Source organism: Lithobates pipiens, unplaced genomic scaffold, assembly GCF_037356315.1.
Source record: "Lithobates pipiens isolate NorthernLeopardFrog02 unplaced genomic scaffold, aLitPip1_a1.2 Scaffold_19, whole genome shotgun sequence".
Classification (NCBI taxonomy): Eukaryota; Metazoa; Chordata; class Amphibia; order Anura; family Ranidae; genus Lithobates; species Lithobates pipiens.
In genome coordinates, this window is record NW_027507764.1 from 456593089 (window position 1) to 456609013 (window position 15925).

The following is a 15925-nucleotide window of genomic DNA, read 5'->3' on the forward strand; positions in this document are numbered from 1 at the left end:
ATTTTATTTTACCAGGTACTGATGACATTTAGCTAGAAACACCTTTTTAGCATCATAGCTAATTTTAGCAGATGCAGGCTTAGGCTGGCCATACACAGCACAAATTTATTTTCTGCAACCATGGGTTGCAGGAAAAAATTCACACGATTCCCCCATCAACACAGACTGCGCTGACAGGGGAATCAGCAATTGTCTTTTCCTGGCAAGTAGGCAGGGGCAGGCAAAGGAAGCTGTCCCTGCCGGGAGAAGACAGTGATTATAGCCACTAGCGATAATCGCAAGAGAATCCGTCTGGCTGGTTGTATCCAAGTTGATTGATCAATCAACTTGGTACATCCAACCTGCTCATTAATGGTTAGCAGCTCAGCTGGTTCCTGCTGAACCGACCAAGATTCAGAGCGTGTATGGCCGGCCTTGCGGTTTGTCTTTACTCGTGGTGGCACATACTTATTATAGTGCCTGAAGAAAAAAATATATTATTTTACAGTAAATGGGGATCCCCCACAGTAAGGGAAAGAAAAGTCAATAGTATGAAACCAACAAGGTTTACTGTGACTCAAGGTTGAATCCTGGCTATACACTAAAGCTGGGAACACACTATTCACTTTTTTTCATTTAACCCCACAGGTTGAACTAAAAAAATCTGTAAGCTCAGGTCAGAGTTGCTGTACTAACCATGTGAGTTTAGTTCAGCGATCTCCCCGCTCAGCTGTTGTGCTCTGACAGGGGGATGGCCCCTCCACTAGATCACTCCGATCAGTGCTCTCTCATGTACGTCCTGAAGCCGACTGAAGCCGACCAGCTACATACACATGGTCCCAACATTCGGCCTGTGTGTACCCGGCTTGAACTAGCCCTATAACTTTTCCATCTCCAGGCTTTACTAGCCAGTGTCAGAGAGCACTCGCCTCTCCTTTGCAGCCACCATTGACTGACACATGCAAAATTTTGTGACTGGACTGGAGTGGCCTGAAAACAGGTACGTATACACATCTTTCATACACAGGTTAGTTAGCATAGACGTTGGGGGGGGGGGGGGGGGGGGGGGGAATGGGACAACAGTTTTAAGGCTAGTTAGATGTATAGCCAATAAGTGATAAGTAATTTTTTTCCTAAAGGTCTTTAACCTAGTGAATGTTATAGGTTCAGTTCCCCTGCTTATTAGTAGTGGATGGTCCTAAATTCTGCAGAGAATAGATACACGTAATGATGTAAGCATTTTCCTGAGAGCTCACTATTGCCTAAAAAATTTGTCAACGCAGAAGTTTTTTTTATCTAAATGCATTGTATGCATTAAGATAAAAAGCCTTTGGTGTGTAGCAGTCAGCCTCAACCACCCTAAAGCCCCGTACACACGAGCGGACTTTTCAACATCCAAAGTCCGACGGAATGATTCCGTCAGACTTTTCCATCGTGTGTGGGCTGCAACGGACTTTTGATTCGCAAAAGTCTGACAGACTTTAGAAAATGGAACATGCTTCAAATTTTTCCGACGGAACTCCGCCGAGCCCAGTGCCTACCGAAAAATTCGCTCGTGTGTATGCTATTCCGACGGACTAAAACCGACGCTAGGGCAGCTATTGGCTACTGGCTATGAACTTCCTTATTCGAGTCCAGTCGTACGTCATCACGTTCAAATCCGTCGGAGTTTGGTGTGATTGTGTGTGGCCAAGTCCGCTCATTCGAAAAGTCCGTCAGAACTCTGTCGGAACTCCGGCAGCTCGTGTGTACGGGGCATTATACTTACCTGAGCCCCTTCTCTGTCCAGCGATGTCCACGAGTCCCTTGGCCATCCGGGACTGTCCCTCCTGATTGACTGAGACACAGCAGTGGCGCCATTGACTCCTCCTGCTGTCAATCAAAATCAGTTAGCCATTCAGGAGAGAGAGGGGGCAGGGCCAAACCAGCTCAGTGTCTGGATGGACACACAGAGCTTCAGCTCAGCTCGAGTGCCTCCATAGCAAGCTGTTTGTTGTGGGAGCACTTGACAGGAGGGAGGGGCCAGGAGCTACAAAGAGGGACCCGAAAAGAGGAGGATCTGGGCTGCTCTGTTCAAAACAACTGCACAGAGCAGGTAAGCATAACATGTTTGTTAAAAGGTAAAAAAAAAATCATGAGACTTTACAATCTTTTTAATGAAGACAAATAATCCCTGGGTTTAGAGTAAGTGGGATAAATGATGCTAGATCATAGAGAGTGGTGAGCCTGAAGGGGGACAGCAATAAGGATGCATATATTTTTATTTTTTCTACATTTACATGCAGAGAAAAGTAACAGAGAGAGGGGCTGGGATAACCTGTAACACTACCATGCTGAGTGTTCTGTAGGAATTGTAGCAAAAGATTTAAACCATGTGACTAAAAAATAACCTTTGCAAGCACTGTAAAGTAGTAAGACATACAAGGTTAGCCTCTTACCACCATCAACCTTCACAAAGTATAATGTAAGGAACAAAGTAAGAAATCAGTACTATGACCCAGTTATTTTCCACTTGAACAGTTCTAACTTCTGGGTTACACTAATCTCTGTTGGTAATAAGAGAGGTTGGAGTCTATGGCTGAGAATAGGCAACATCTTACCTACATTTTGGCATTTATATACTTTAGTTGTGCTCCTCTTCTTATTTAAATATGATGAATGTTTATTTTTTTATCTTTTCAGTGATGCCATAAAAAGAAATATGTGATTAATGCATAAGCAGTAACCATGTAACTGTAAAGTGTTTCCTTTTCAAAGCTCCCCTTGTCCTACCCTCATAGATGTTCTGGTTCTTTGGCCAACCTACACTCACACTTTTATCTTTGTCATCAGCTATTGGCTTCTTTCTGTGTCATCCCACTCCCTCTTGTACCCTGATATATAAGAGAAAATAAAATGCAGCACTTGTGAAAAATATCTAGAAAATCCCCGGAGCAACCCCCAGGAATGAGTGTTCTGCTGTTGACTGCTAATATATGAAAAACACCATCATACAAATACACAATAAATTAAATCAATGTGCACAAAATGAAAAGTTGTATCTATACTGAAACAATAAAACGTTCATGTGTATGATCAACAAACAGTCCGTGAGGGAAAAAATGTGAATGAAAGCTCCTCTCTTAGGTGCTATATAGTCCTGTTGAAAGGGGAACACAGGAGTGGTGCCTCTTTAAATAATGGTAGAAGGGGATAGGCGGATTTCTCCAAATACCATTCACAAGTATGCATGTATCACAACAGGAAGATTGGTACGCTTACCACAGATGATGGACACACACGCCGTATAGCGGTGGGTCAAACAGGCATTCAGACCATCCAATCCAGCAGGTCTTTAGTGGGAGACAGTGATGGTGTAATAATATACCTCAATGGCCACATCTCAGGCAATAAACGGTGGATGGTGTGCACCAGACACTCTGATAGGCAAACATGCCTATATGAGAAATCAATCACCAGCTAGAAAGATCTGTGGTACTCAAACGGCATCCAATTAAGACTTAAAATCATGAGGAGAAAAAAAATGGAAGAAAAAGAGCCTCCACAGTGCATGAATCCAAGTAAAAAAATATTTATTTAAAAAAATAAAAATGTATAGTCACCAATCAAGATGAGTACATAAAGTGATCACATAAAAAATATGGCATGGTATCGAAAGCACAATAAGCTAGCAACCCAACATGTTTCGGCCCATAGTCCTTCTACTGGGGCATATGACCTTCTGTTTGGTACCACGCTATTATAGCAATGTTTAAATTGTTTAAAAACAGATCAGCTGTGTTGTGCTGATGCCAGAGAACTCTGATGACCAATCACAAGTTACTACTGTGTGTCAGCTCCTCCTCACTGTGTAATGCACCCATGTAAACCAATTGATGTATAAAACGTCATCCGTCCATGGTCACATGCTCGTGCTGTCGCCACTGACGTCATCGCGCACCGGTATTTGCGCTCCAAGCCTAATTTTCGTTTCCCATGCAGGGAAAGGGCCCATTGGCTGACAAGATCCGGGATGGAATAACCACCCCTACCATCTCCCAATGGACAGAGCTTTCATCGCGCACCGGTATATGCGCTCCAAGTCTCATAACAATACCAAATGCTGGATCTGTATGTATGATGAAGGGTCTGTATGATTGGCTAAACAATGAGTGTGGAGAAATTTAGCCCCATGTTTGCGGCCATGGACTGCCAATGAAAGTGTCATAAGATGGAAAATTTCTGTAAAGCAGAAATTAAATGTATATGGAAAATTACATCACACAGTAGGTGGAGTAAAATACCCCAACTGGTGACCAAATAAAACATTGTGTATATAAAACAATTAAAAACAATAAAATATAGGGAAAACAAAACAATTCCGATAGCACAGCAAAAAGTGTCAGCGAATGCAGGGAACTAAACCGCCAAGAGGGGTTTCTGTGCATAAATACTGAGATGTAATAAATTGTCTAAATAAAGACAAAAAACTGCAACCCAGCCCTGACATAAGGAATTCTGCCATTAACCCCTAAGCAATGGGGATGGATGCAGTCCTGAATGGCAGGTGCCCTGGCAGGTACAGAGGGCTTACCCCCCATAAGGGCACAAAGATAAATAATTATTCCATAATGCTAGTATCCCCTCTGAAGGGCCCTTTATGCATTCGTTGACATGCATCACTGTGTGCAAAGAGTAACAATCATAAAGAGACTGTGAAAATACATTTAAAATAGTATAGTCAGAGAAACCCCATGGTGGTATTGAAACCCGTTTAGGATTGATTAATGAACGCATTTATGTCCCACTCTATATTTAACCAATGGGGGGAGTAGCACTTGAGTTGATATATCCAGAAGGTCTCAAGTTTAGAAACACCTCTGATTCGGAACCCCCCCTCCAATGTGGGACAAGTTTATCAATATATATACTATTAATAAGGAATTTCCTGCCAATAGAGACCTTTGTGAATTATTCAAAAGACAGATAAATATATAATGCTTTATCCTGAATTTACAGTATATTAATGTTTTGGCAAAAGTCATCCATGCCACAATCGGTGCTCACCGCTGAAGCAGTATATTTGTTTGACCTTTCCCTTTCTACTATTCTGCCCTTTTATTATTACTGTGTAATTCCATAGGTCACGTATTGAGCTACGGAACAGAAAGAGTTGACTTGGTGTTTAGAGAGCTATAAAACAATGATTCTTGAAAATCTGATGGAGACCCTGGCCTAAATCATGTTGTCAGCAGCCTGTGACCTTGGATGGGTTATTTGTCTCCCTTGGTCCTTGGCTTAAAAATTAAATTGTATAGTCGAGTAAGCAGATGTAGTGTGTCTTGATTATCTAGTGTACAGGAAACACCTTAAGAACAGATTTATTTTTACACTAAATGATAAAGTGAATGTCTAATCCATTATATTTCAGATTTTGACTTGCTGGATTCAGCATCATATCTGCTGTTGAAATTGCTTTAAATAGTAAAACACCTCTCAATTTTTGAAAACAATGTATAAGGAAAATTTGTAATCTTGTTTATAACAACCGAGCAGATATTTCTAGACCGATCAACCGATCAACTGATCATTTAAATTTATATTTAACTTGTATGAAAAGATAGATTTGATTGCTGTGGGTCTCACTTCCACATTCTTCACTTGTTTTTTTTTTTTATAATGAGGTGGAAGGTGAAATATACTTAATTAATAATGAGCAGATTAGTCTGTGTGCCTTTCTGAACTGTGGTTATTTCTTACTCTGATTTACTCATGGCTATTCATAGTCAGGTTTTCATTGCAGTCATTTAAGTGCAGTTTGGTTTTGTGTGCAATACGTTTATGAAAGGGGATCCAATAGTTGTGTTGGAGAGATGGATCCCTGATATTCATTAGCTTCCCAAATGTCCAGATACTGTATTTTTATTATACCAGGGATATGATTAAACAGCTGTACAAGTGTCTTGATTAGCAATCTTTACTTCTGCTCTAGAGTCCCCTTACTTTACCACCAGGTACAAAATCAACATGAAGTGTGAATGTAGTCCATATGTTTGTGTGGGTTTTTTCTGGATACACCAACTTGAAATAAATTGGTAGGTAGGTACTACCTGATGTCAGGGTGATAAGACGTTGGAGGGCTGTGGACATTTGAATAAACCTAAACAAGTAGATTTCCACCTTTTTCATCCATCCAAGGACTGAGAGCTTTTCATATAAAAAAATGGTGTATTAGCCCCTGTACACACGGTCGGACATTCTGCCAACCAAATCCGTTGGATTTTGTCCGACGGATTGTGTCCAAAACTGTTGCATACACATGGTCGGACCAAGTTGTCGGAAAATCCGATCGTTCAGAACGTGATGACGTTATTTCGATACGACGGGACTACGTTCAGGCTAGTAGCCAATAGCTTTGGTGTAGGAATTTGATCTGAGCATGCGCGGAACTTTGTCCGATCGGAATTTTCTACACATGATCGGAGTATGTCTGATCAGACCAGTTTCTCGGAACATATTTCCAACAAGTTGGAAAATTGGGTCCGACGGATATATAAAAATAGCACCTGTAAAGCGCCTCACCTGCCTTTCCAGTGTGAAAGCCCGAGCTCACTGGAGCTGTGCATTTGCAGGACAGTCAAAAAAGTCCTGCAAGCTGCCTCTTTGGAGCTCTGTAGGAGTGGTGTATACACCGCTCCTAAAACGCCCCTGCCCATTGAAAACAATGGTGCAACATCGCCGAACCGCCAGCAAAGCGCTGCGGCAGCGCCAGCGTCCACCCCAGTGTGAACGTTTTTTTTTCTCTTTGTCCCAATGGGGAGATTTACATTTATCTCCTGTTCCATAGCCAAAACAGGAAGTGAGTGGAAATCCCTGCAAATTAATGGAATCTCTTGGGGGCCTACAGGCCACCAGAACTAGTGTCCCTATTGGAGGCTCCCCCTCTATTACTTTTCTGGGGACAACCCAAAATTTGGGATATTCTTTTACTTTCAGTGATAATGGTAAACAAGAAAAATAAGGAGAGCGAATCTCCCTAATATGGACACAGGCATCAATAAAAGCTGAAAGGTAAAAACAGGTGTCTTTAATTATATTTTGGGGTAAAAACCCTTCTGTGTGCAATTCCCCCCTGCCCCCCCTTACCTGTGGCCGATCTTGATCCAGCACTGTGCCCACTCTATCTGCTCTTTCTGTCCTCACTGGACATTGAGGCAGCAGCTGGAGCCATTGGCTCTTGCTATTGTCAATCACAGCCAATGAGAAGCGATCTGGGGGGAGGCCAAGCGGCGCTCTGTGTCAAAGGACACATACAGTGTGACTCTGGAGTGAATCCACATTAAAGTCCCCAAAGCAAGCAGATTATAAATATTTTCTTTGCAAAGAACACCCAATCATGCGCAAGGAACATTAAAAAAACACAATTTTATGCTTTTACATTATTAAGTCAGCACAACCTCAGCTCATTTCAAACTTCACAGAAATTCCCTTTGTAAACAGAAAATTCACTTACTTAGGTTAAGCTGTGTTGATTTAAATCATCCAATGAGGTGCAAGCAAAACTCCATTTTTTTTTTCAAATTTTTCTTGCGTATGATTTTTGCAAAGTGACTTTTTTCCACATTCAATAAGTAAGTCAAAGTTCCCCTACAAAGTTAAAATGCTTAGTAAATCAAGGTCACTGTTGGATTTTCTGTTTATTCCTCCTCCTGTATCTTTGCAGCCTAAAAAATATGACTAGCACATGTAAATGCATAGCAATGAACAATATTCATTATAACATACAGGCTGTAGGTGCATTCTTTACTTAAAGGGGTTGTAAACCCTTGTGTTTTTTCACCTTAATGCATCCTATGCATTAAGGTGAAAAAACACCTGGCAGTGACCGGCCCCCCAGCACCCCGGTTTACTTACCTGAGCCCCATATTTCCCTCGGCGGGGATTCGCTGTCCCTCTCTCCATGGGGTCCGGCTCTTGATTGGATAGATTGATAGCAGCGCAGCCATTGGCTCCCACTGATGTCAATCAAATCCAATGAAACGACCCCGGGGGGGTGGGGCCGAGTCCAGGATTTGTGTCTATGGACGCAAATGCTGGACTCGGGAGCGCACCCCCCTCAAAGAAACCCCCCGGGAAAGCTCTTCTCCTAGGGGGTTATCTGATTCAGGGAGGAGCTGCAAGAGCCGCCGAGGGACCCGAGAAAAGTATGTGATGATATATTTGTTATTTTTAAAACATAAAAAACGAGCCTTTACAATCACTTTAAAGCTGACCATGGCCCTCTATATTTTTTACTTAAATTTCAATTTTAAGACTAATATTTGGCTTCAGTCCAGCACCCAAGCAATTTCTTCCACCCTTTTCTTAGAACGTCCTCCTTTCTTTATAACAGCAATAAAGTGGGGAATGAACTACACCACAAAGGTAATTGTCTCATTCATGATTCACAATTTATCAAATTGCCATCTATCAATTACTTCCTACACACTTTCCTCCTCTCATCACAATCTCATTACGGCTTTACACATTAATCTGTTTACATTTTTCACCTTCAAGACAACATGAATCTAGCCACAGTATGCAAAATTTTTTTTTACTTTTCCAATTCTTTTCTGACCTCGTGCTAAACCCCTCCATGCAGATCGTGCCTCTTGCACAACATTGGATTCTCAGTAATCTAAGGCCCATTAACACCAGAAACTGCACATAACTACACATTTTTGACTGCATGTTTATATACATTTGAAGTTGTTTGATATGCGCATGACGCAAACTTTAATGCAATTTTCATAAGTTTTTCTCTGTGTTTAGAACTGCATTTGCAGTGCATTTTTCTATACATTTTTGGGCTTGGCTTTCTTGGCTTAAAGGGGCGCAGTGCGGTGCATTTGAATCACGTGTAGTGTGTTTGTAGTGCATTCCCTGCATTGGCGGTGCAGGAAAATGCAGCATGCTCTACTTTCTTTTAATTGCACTGCAATGATGTAAACTATGCCCATAGGTTTACCTTGATTTTGGGCTGTCTATGCAGTTGAAGCGCAGTTCAAAATGCATCCAACTGCATTCGATGTGAAAGGGCCCATAACTGTGCGTTTTTGACTGCATGTTTTTTTAAATTCTTTACTTTTTTATTAAATTTCAAATTGGCAAACTTAACAACATACATTATTAAAATGTTATACAACAGGTAGTACAAATGTGAGGGGTTAGCTCGGCAGAGGGTGTGTGTGACCCCCTGGATGGGTTCACAACACAAAATCAGGCACAGCAAACAGCGTTGTAGGTGGAAAAAACAAAAGGTGCGGTTTATTCATGCTACATGCAGTGAAAAATATAACAGCCAAACAAAAAAAAAACATGAAAATAAATCCTGGTCAGCTTGACCTCTAATTACACACATAGATTCCCTGTCTAACAACTGAGTGCAGCCTTGTGCTGCACCAGTCCCTGTTTCTGTCGTAGAGGTTTGCCACACAGGCGTTAACTCACCGCACAGAACAGGTGTCACACTCCCCAGTCTATACAAACACAAAACTGGTTCCAGGATGGAGCATCTCCCTAAGCATGCTGTTTTTTTTTGTAGAGGTCTTAATGAGCCCACTTACTTCAGCTGGGCTCATTAACTCTTCCCCTATAGGACTCCCAGCACTCCCCTCTAGTTGTACAAGTCCGCATAAAGCCTGAATCTAGGGCATACATATTTTCCATCCTGGATACAACCAGGTGATTTTACCTGCCTGCTGCTACATACCCCCCCTCTTGTTTCAACCTTGGGGTTGTAACACAAGCAGTCAGACATGCATGTATCCGAGACAAAGCATCCACATTCCCCATTTTAACACCAGGGCGATGCTTAACTGTAAAGTTAAATTCCTGTAGGGCCAGGAACCACCTATTTATCCTTCTATTGGTCTCCTTGTTTTGAGCCATCCACTTTAAAGGAGCATGATCGGTCACCAGGTCAAAGTGCCTACCTAGCAGATAGTACCGAAGGGAATCTAGATCCCACTTCACTGCTAAACATTCCTTCTCAATCGTGGCGTAATTTACCTCATGGGACTTCAACTTCCTGCTGAGGTAAATGACTGGGTGCTCTTCCCCGTTCCAGACCTGGGATAACACTGCTCCTAACCCAACGTCTGATGCATCAGTTTGTACAACGAAGTCCTTAGAGAAGTCTGGTGAGTACAACAATGGCTGGCTACATAAGGCTGTTTTTAAGGACTGAAATGCTTCTTCAGCCTCTGGGGACCATTTAACCATGACAGACTCTTTCCCTTTTGTCAGGTTGGTGAGGGGCACAGCCTGAGAAGCAAAATGGGGAATAAATCGTCGATAATAGACAGCGATTCCCAGAAAGGCTCGTACCTGTTTCTTGCTGTTGGGACGTGGCCAACTCTGTATGGCCTCGACTTTATTGACTTGGGGTTTTATCACCCCCCTCCCAATAGTGTACCCAAGATATTTGGCCTCCTCCTGTCCAATGGTACACTTCTTTAGATTGGCCGTAAACCCAGCTTCCCGGATAGAGTCTAGGACTGCTTGTACTTTTGGAAAAATGTGAGACCCAGTCTGTGCTATGGATAATCACATCATCCAGGTAAGCTGCAGCATATTTCTGATGGGGCCTCAGAATCGTATCCATTTTCCGCTGGAATGTTGCCGGTGCATTCTGTAACCCAAACGGCATTCTCTTATATTGGATATATCTGGGGTTACAAACGCAGTTTTCTCCTTGGCCGACTCGGCCAGGGGAATTTGCCAATACCCTTTGGTGAGATCAAGAGTTGTCATATATCGGGCTGTTCCCAGCCAGTCAATCAACTCATCTATACGCGGCATGGGGTAGGTGTCAAATTTTGTAACTTTATTCAATTGTCGAAAATCGCTACAAAACCGCCAGCTCCCATCAGGTTTGGGCACTAGTACGATAGGACTGGACCAGTCACTCTGAGACTCCTCTATCACACCCAATTCCAGCATCCTTTGAACCTCCCCACGTATTGCCTCCCGTCGGGCCTCTGGTATTCTATAAGGTTTTAGTTTTACCCTTTCTCCTGGCGGGGTGATAATGTCATGCTCTACGCCAGATGTTTGTCCCGGCAGCTCAGAGAAAATCTTTTTGTTACGAAGTACAAACTCTTTAACCTCCTGTTGTTGGGGTTTTGATAAGGTGACTGCTATTCCAACCTCAGGAACTAAGCAATCAGACTGGGCTTGTGACAAAGTCTCTGCAACTAGGGATTCCCTATCCCTCCAGGCTTTCAGCAGATTGGCGTGATAGATCTGTTCCGGCTTTCGTCTTCTTGGCTGTCTAACCCTATAGTTCACCTCACTAATTTTTTCAATTACTCCGTATGGACCTTGCCATTTGGCCAGAAATTAGCTTTCAACCGTAGGGACTAGCACCAAGACCCTATCCCCCGGGGAAAAAGTACGGGTCTTGGCCCCACGGTTGTACACTCTCTGCTGTGCTAACTGCGCTTGGGTCAAATGTTCCTTTACGATTGGCATTACCAGTGCAATTCTATCTTGCATCAGGGCGACATGCTCAATCACACTCCTGTGAGAACTCTCATTTTCCCAAGTTTCCTTGGCGATATCCAGCAGCCCTCTTGGGTGTCTCCCATAGAGCAACTCGAAGGGTGAGAAACCCGTAGAGGATTGGGGTACCTCCCTAATGGCAAACATCAGATAGAGTATTAGACAGTCCCAATTCTTTCCATCTCTATCCACCACCTTCTTTAACATTTGTTTTAGGATTTTGTTGAATCTTTCAACCAACCCATCTGTTTGGGGGTGATACACAGATGTACGCAATTGTGTCACTTTGAACAAGTTGCATAGTTCTTTCATAACCCGGGACATAAAGGGTGTACCTTGGTCCGTAAGCAGTTCCTTACAAATACCCACGCGGCTAAAAACAAGAGATAGCTCTTTGGCTATGGTTTTGGCCGAGGTATTTCGAAGAGGAATTGCTTGCGGATAACGGGTGGCATAGTCCAATATAACCAAAATGTACTGATGCCCCCTAGCAGACTTCATTATTGGACCTACCAAATCCATTGCGATCCTCTCAAAGGGGACCTCAATGATAGGAAGAGGTACCAGCGGGTTACGGAAATGTGGCATAGGTGCCGACTTCTGACACACAGGGCAGGAGGAACAATAATTTTCTGTTTCCTTCATGACCCCAGGCCAATAGAATCTCTGCAATACCCTCTCTCTGGTTTTCTCGGTCCCCAGATGACCTCCCAGAATGTGCCCATGGGCTAATTCTAACACCAACTTCCTGTATGGTTTGGGCACCACAAGTTGCTCAATGGTTTCTTCTGCCCTTTGAGCCACTCGATACAGCAGGTCCCTTTCCATAGTGAAGTACGGGTAAGTGCAAGTCTTATCTGGGTTCACTAACTCGCCATCTATTTTCACCACATTTTCCCGTGCCTTTATTAGGGTGGGGTCTTTTAACTGTTCTGTGGCAAAATTTTCCCTGTGAACCTCAAGATCCGAAAACTCCACAGACGGCATGTTTTCATCTGAGGATGTTGGCTCCTCTCCAGTTTCTCGAGTTTCCCCCGCCAATACCGACAAGGGAAATTCAGGAGAGTCCTCACCACTCCCAGAGGAATTCTGGTCATCTTCCTGGTCTATAGGGGCACCCGTGGGGGGCTCAGGACAATCCCAGAGTTCCCAGAACTTTGGAAAATCCCTTCCCACAATAGCATCATGTGGTAAGTGAGACACTAACCCCACCTGATGAGAGAGGTTACCTTTGGGGGTCTCAAAAAACACTGAAGTTACAGGATACTCTCGGGTGTCCCCATGCACACAAATAACAGCCACCTTGTTCTTCCCAGAGACCTCTGTAGTAACTAATTCAGCTTTTATCAATGTTACCAGGCTACCTGAATCCAGCAACACATCAACATTTCTACCATTAATACACATTTTACGTAAATGTTTCTCAGGTCCCTGAATGGCAGTGCATGCAACTGTCGCAAACAGCGACTGACGTCCCTTATAAAGTCACATTGCATAGGCTCATCCACAACTGGGCAATTGGCTGCAATATGTCCCTCTTGCCGGCAGCGGTAGCAAATAATCTTTTTCGCTGCCTCTTGCAGCCTGGGCTTCCCGGGCTGCTCCTGCCAGACCTTAGGTAGAACTCCCACCCTCTCACTCTCTCCACCCTCACCCCTTGGAGTCATCTTACCCGCCACTGGGGACGATCTGGTCTTAGGGTGGAAAGTCCGTGAGTCCCTGGAAGAGGTGGTCAGGTTCTCTGTAGCCAAGTACCTCTCAACCAGATCCACACGTTTATCTGCATTTTCTGGGTCTCCATGGCCTACCCATTTTTGGATGGCAGTAGGAAGAGCTCTCAGGAAACGATCCATAACAACACGTTCCACAATGTTTGGTGCGGTCAAAGTCTCTGGCTGCAGCCACTTCCTGCTCAGGTGAACGAGTTCATACATTTGAGACCTGGGGGGTTTTCCAACCTGAAAAGTCCAATTATGCACACGCTGAGCCCGGACGGCCAGGGTGACACCCAGCCGTGCCAATATTTCTGTTTTTAGCACCACATAGTCTTTTGCTTGGTCAGGCTCTAGGTCATAATAAGCTTTCTGCGATTCCCCAGTTAACAGAGGGGCCACCAGTCCAGCCCACTGCTCCTTAGGCCACTTTTCCCTTTCAGCAGTCCTTTCAAATGTGGTCAAAAACACCTCCGGATCATCCTCTCCAGTCATTTTTGTCAGTAAATGGCTCACACCAAAGGATGCGGTATTAGTGTAACCACTTGCCTCATTGGTCTGCGGACGTTGCTGTATTAATGTCTCTATTTGCTGTTGAAAACTCTGCTCTTGCTTCTGCAACAGGTCTATGAAGCGGGCTTCAGATTGCTGCTGGGCTTGTTGCTGAGCTTCCAGACTCTGCTGCAAAGTTGCATTTGTCTGCTGCTGGGCTGCAAGGCTCTTTTGTAAACCCGCATTTGTTTGCTGCTGATTTGCATTTGCTAGAGCCAGCTGTCTCAGTATCTCCTCTATGCTGGCCTTAAAAAAAAACTGCCCGAATTCTCCACCAACTGTGAGGAGTTAGCTCGGCAGCGGGTGTGTGTGACCCCCTGGATGGGTTCACAACACAAAATCAGGCACAGCAGACAGCGTTGTAGGTGGAAAAAACAAAAGGTGCGGTTTATTTATGCTACATGCAGTGAAAAATATAACAGCCAAACAAAAAAAAAACATGAAAATAAATCCTGGTCAGCTTGACCTCTAATTACACACATAGATTCCCTGTCTAACAACTGAGTGCACCCTTGTGCTGCACCAGTCCCTGTCTCTGTCTCTGTTGTAGAGGTTTGCCACACAGGCGTTAACTCACCGCACAGAACAGGTGTCACACTCCCCAGTCTATACAAACACAAAACTGGTTCCAGGATGGAGCATCTCCCTAAGCATGCTGTTTTTTTTTGTAGAGGTCTTAATGAGCCCACTTACTTCAGCTGGGCTCATTAACTCTTCCCCTATAGGACTCCCAGCACTCCCCTCTAGTTGTACAAGTCCGCATAAAGCCTGAATCTAGGGCATACATATTTTCCATTCTGGATACAACCAGGTGATTTTACCTGCCTGCTGCCACACAAATTAGAAAAAAAACTATTATTATTTTCATATCTTCCTTTCTACCCGCTTAACCCTCCCAAATCCATCCCCCTACTACACACCTTCTAGTCTCAAATTATGCCAGTCAAGTTACTCATTGGTTAATACCAAGAAAGAAAAAAAAAGACAGAGACAGAGAGAGAAAAGGCCCAAATTTTACCCCTAGGTATAGGTGGGAAAAGAGCTATACAGAAGAAATTCGCGGGTCGGGCGACAACGGGGGGGGGGATGCTATCGGCTCCGCCACCGCCCCCCCGCAATGAACAGCCCATCTCACTCAGCCAGGGGCTCCATAAGCCTACAAACTTCTTTAAAGCGGGACTGTACTGGGGAAAAAAATATTAAAAGCCAGCAGCTATAAATACTACAGCTGCTGACTTTTAGTAAATGGACACTCACCTGTCCCGGGTCCAGCGATGCCGGCAGCCGAGGCCGATCGATTGCTCGGCTCTCGGCTGCTGCCGCCACCATTCTAGGTGAGGGAATCAGGAAGTGAAGCGAATCGGCTTCACTTCCCGGTTCCCTACTGCGCATGCGCGAGTCGCGTAGCGCAATAGGAATTGTCCGCGCTGTCTCTGGGACTCGTGTGTGTCCCAGCAGACAGCGCGGCAGGACAGGAAGAGGCATAGACTCCCACGGGAGTCTATGCCCTGAAGTGGGTGTAAATACCTGTCTTTGACAGGTATCTCCACCCCCCTCCCCCCTGAAAGGTGCCAATTGTGACACCGGAGGGGGGGAGGGTTCCGATCAGCGGAAGTTCCACTTTAGGGTGGAACCCCGCTTTAAGTTATTTTGCCTAATGTACATCGCCCTCTCACTCCATATCATAGAGTTAATAGACTCGGTCCATAGCATCGGGGGGGGGGGGGGGTCTTAGCCTGCCAGTTCTGCGCTATTAATCTTCTCGCCTGGTACAAACATCTCAACACTGATACCTTTGTAAGAGGTGAGATTCTACCTTTCCTCAAGGCAAATCTTAGCCTTGGGTTTCAATGTAGTCTTAAAGATTTTATTTATCCTCTCCACTATTTCTATCGAATATCTAAATAACTTTGGATATTTCCACATCATATGGATAAAATCTCCTGTCGCCTTACATTTAGGGCATTCATCATTAGACTTCCTACCAAATTTAAACATTTTTTGGGGGGTGTAATAGGCTCTAAATAAGAAACAAATGGGAAAGCCTCTGTGGGGGGGGGGGGGGGGGGATATCGAAACCAGACTTCCTTGTTCTAGTATCTTATCCCACTGTTCTAGGGTTATCGGCCCTATATCTCTCACCCACCCCATTCTGCTCT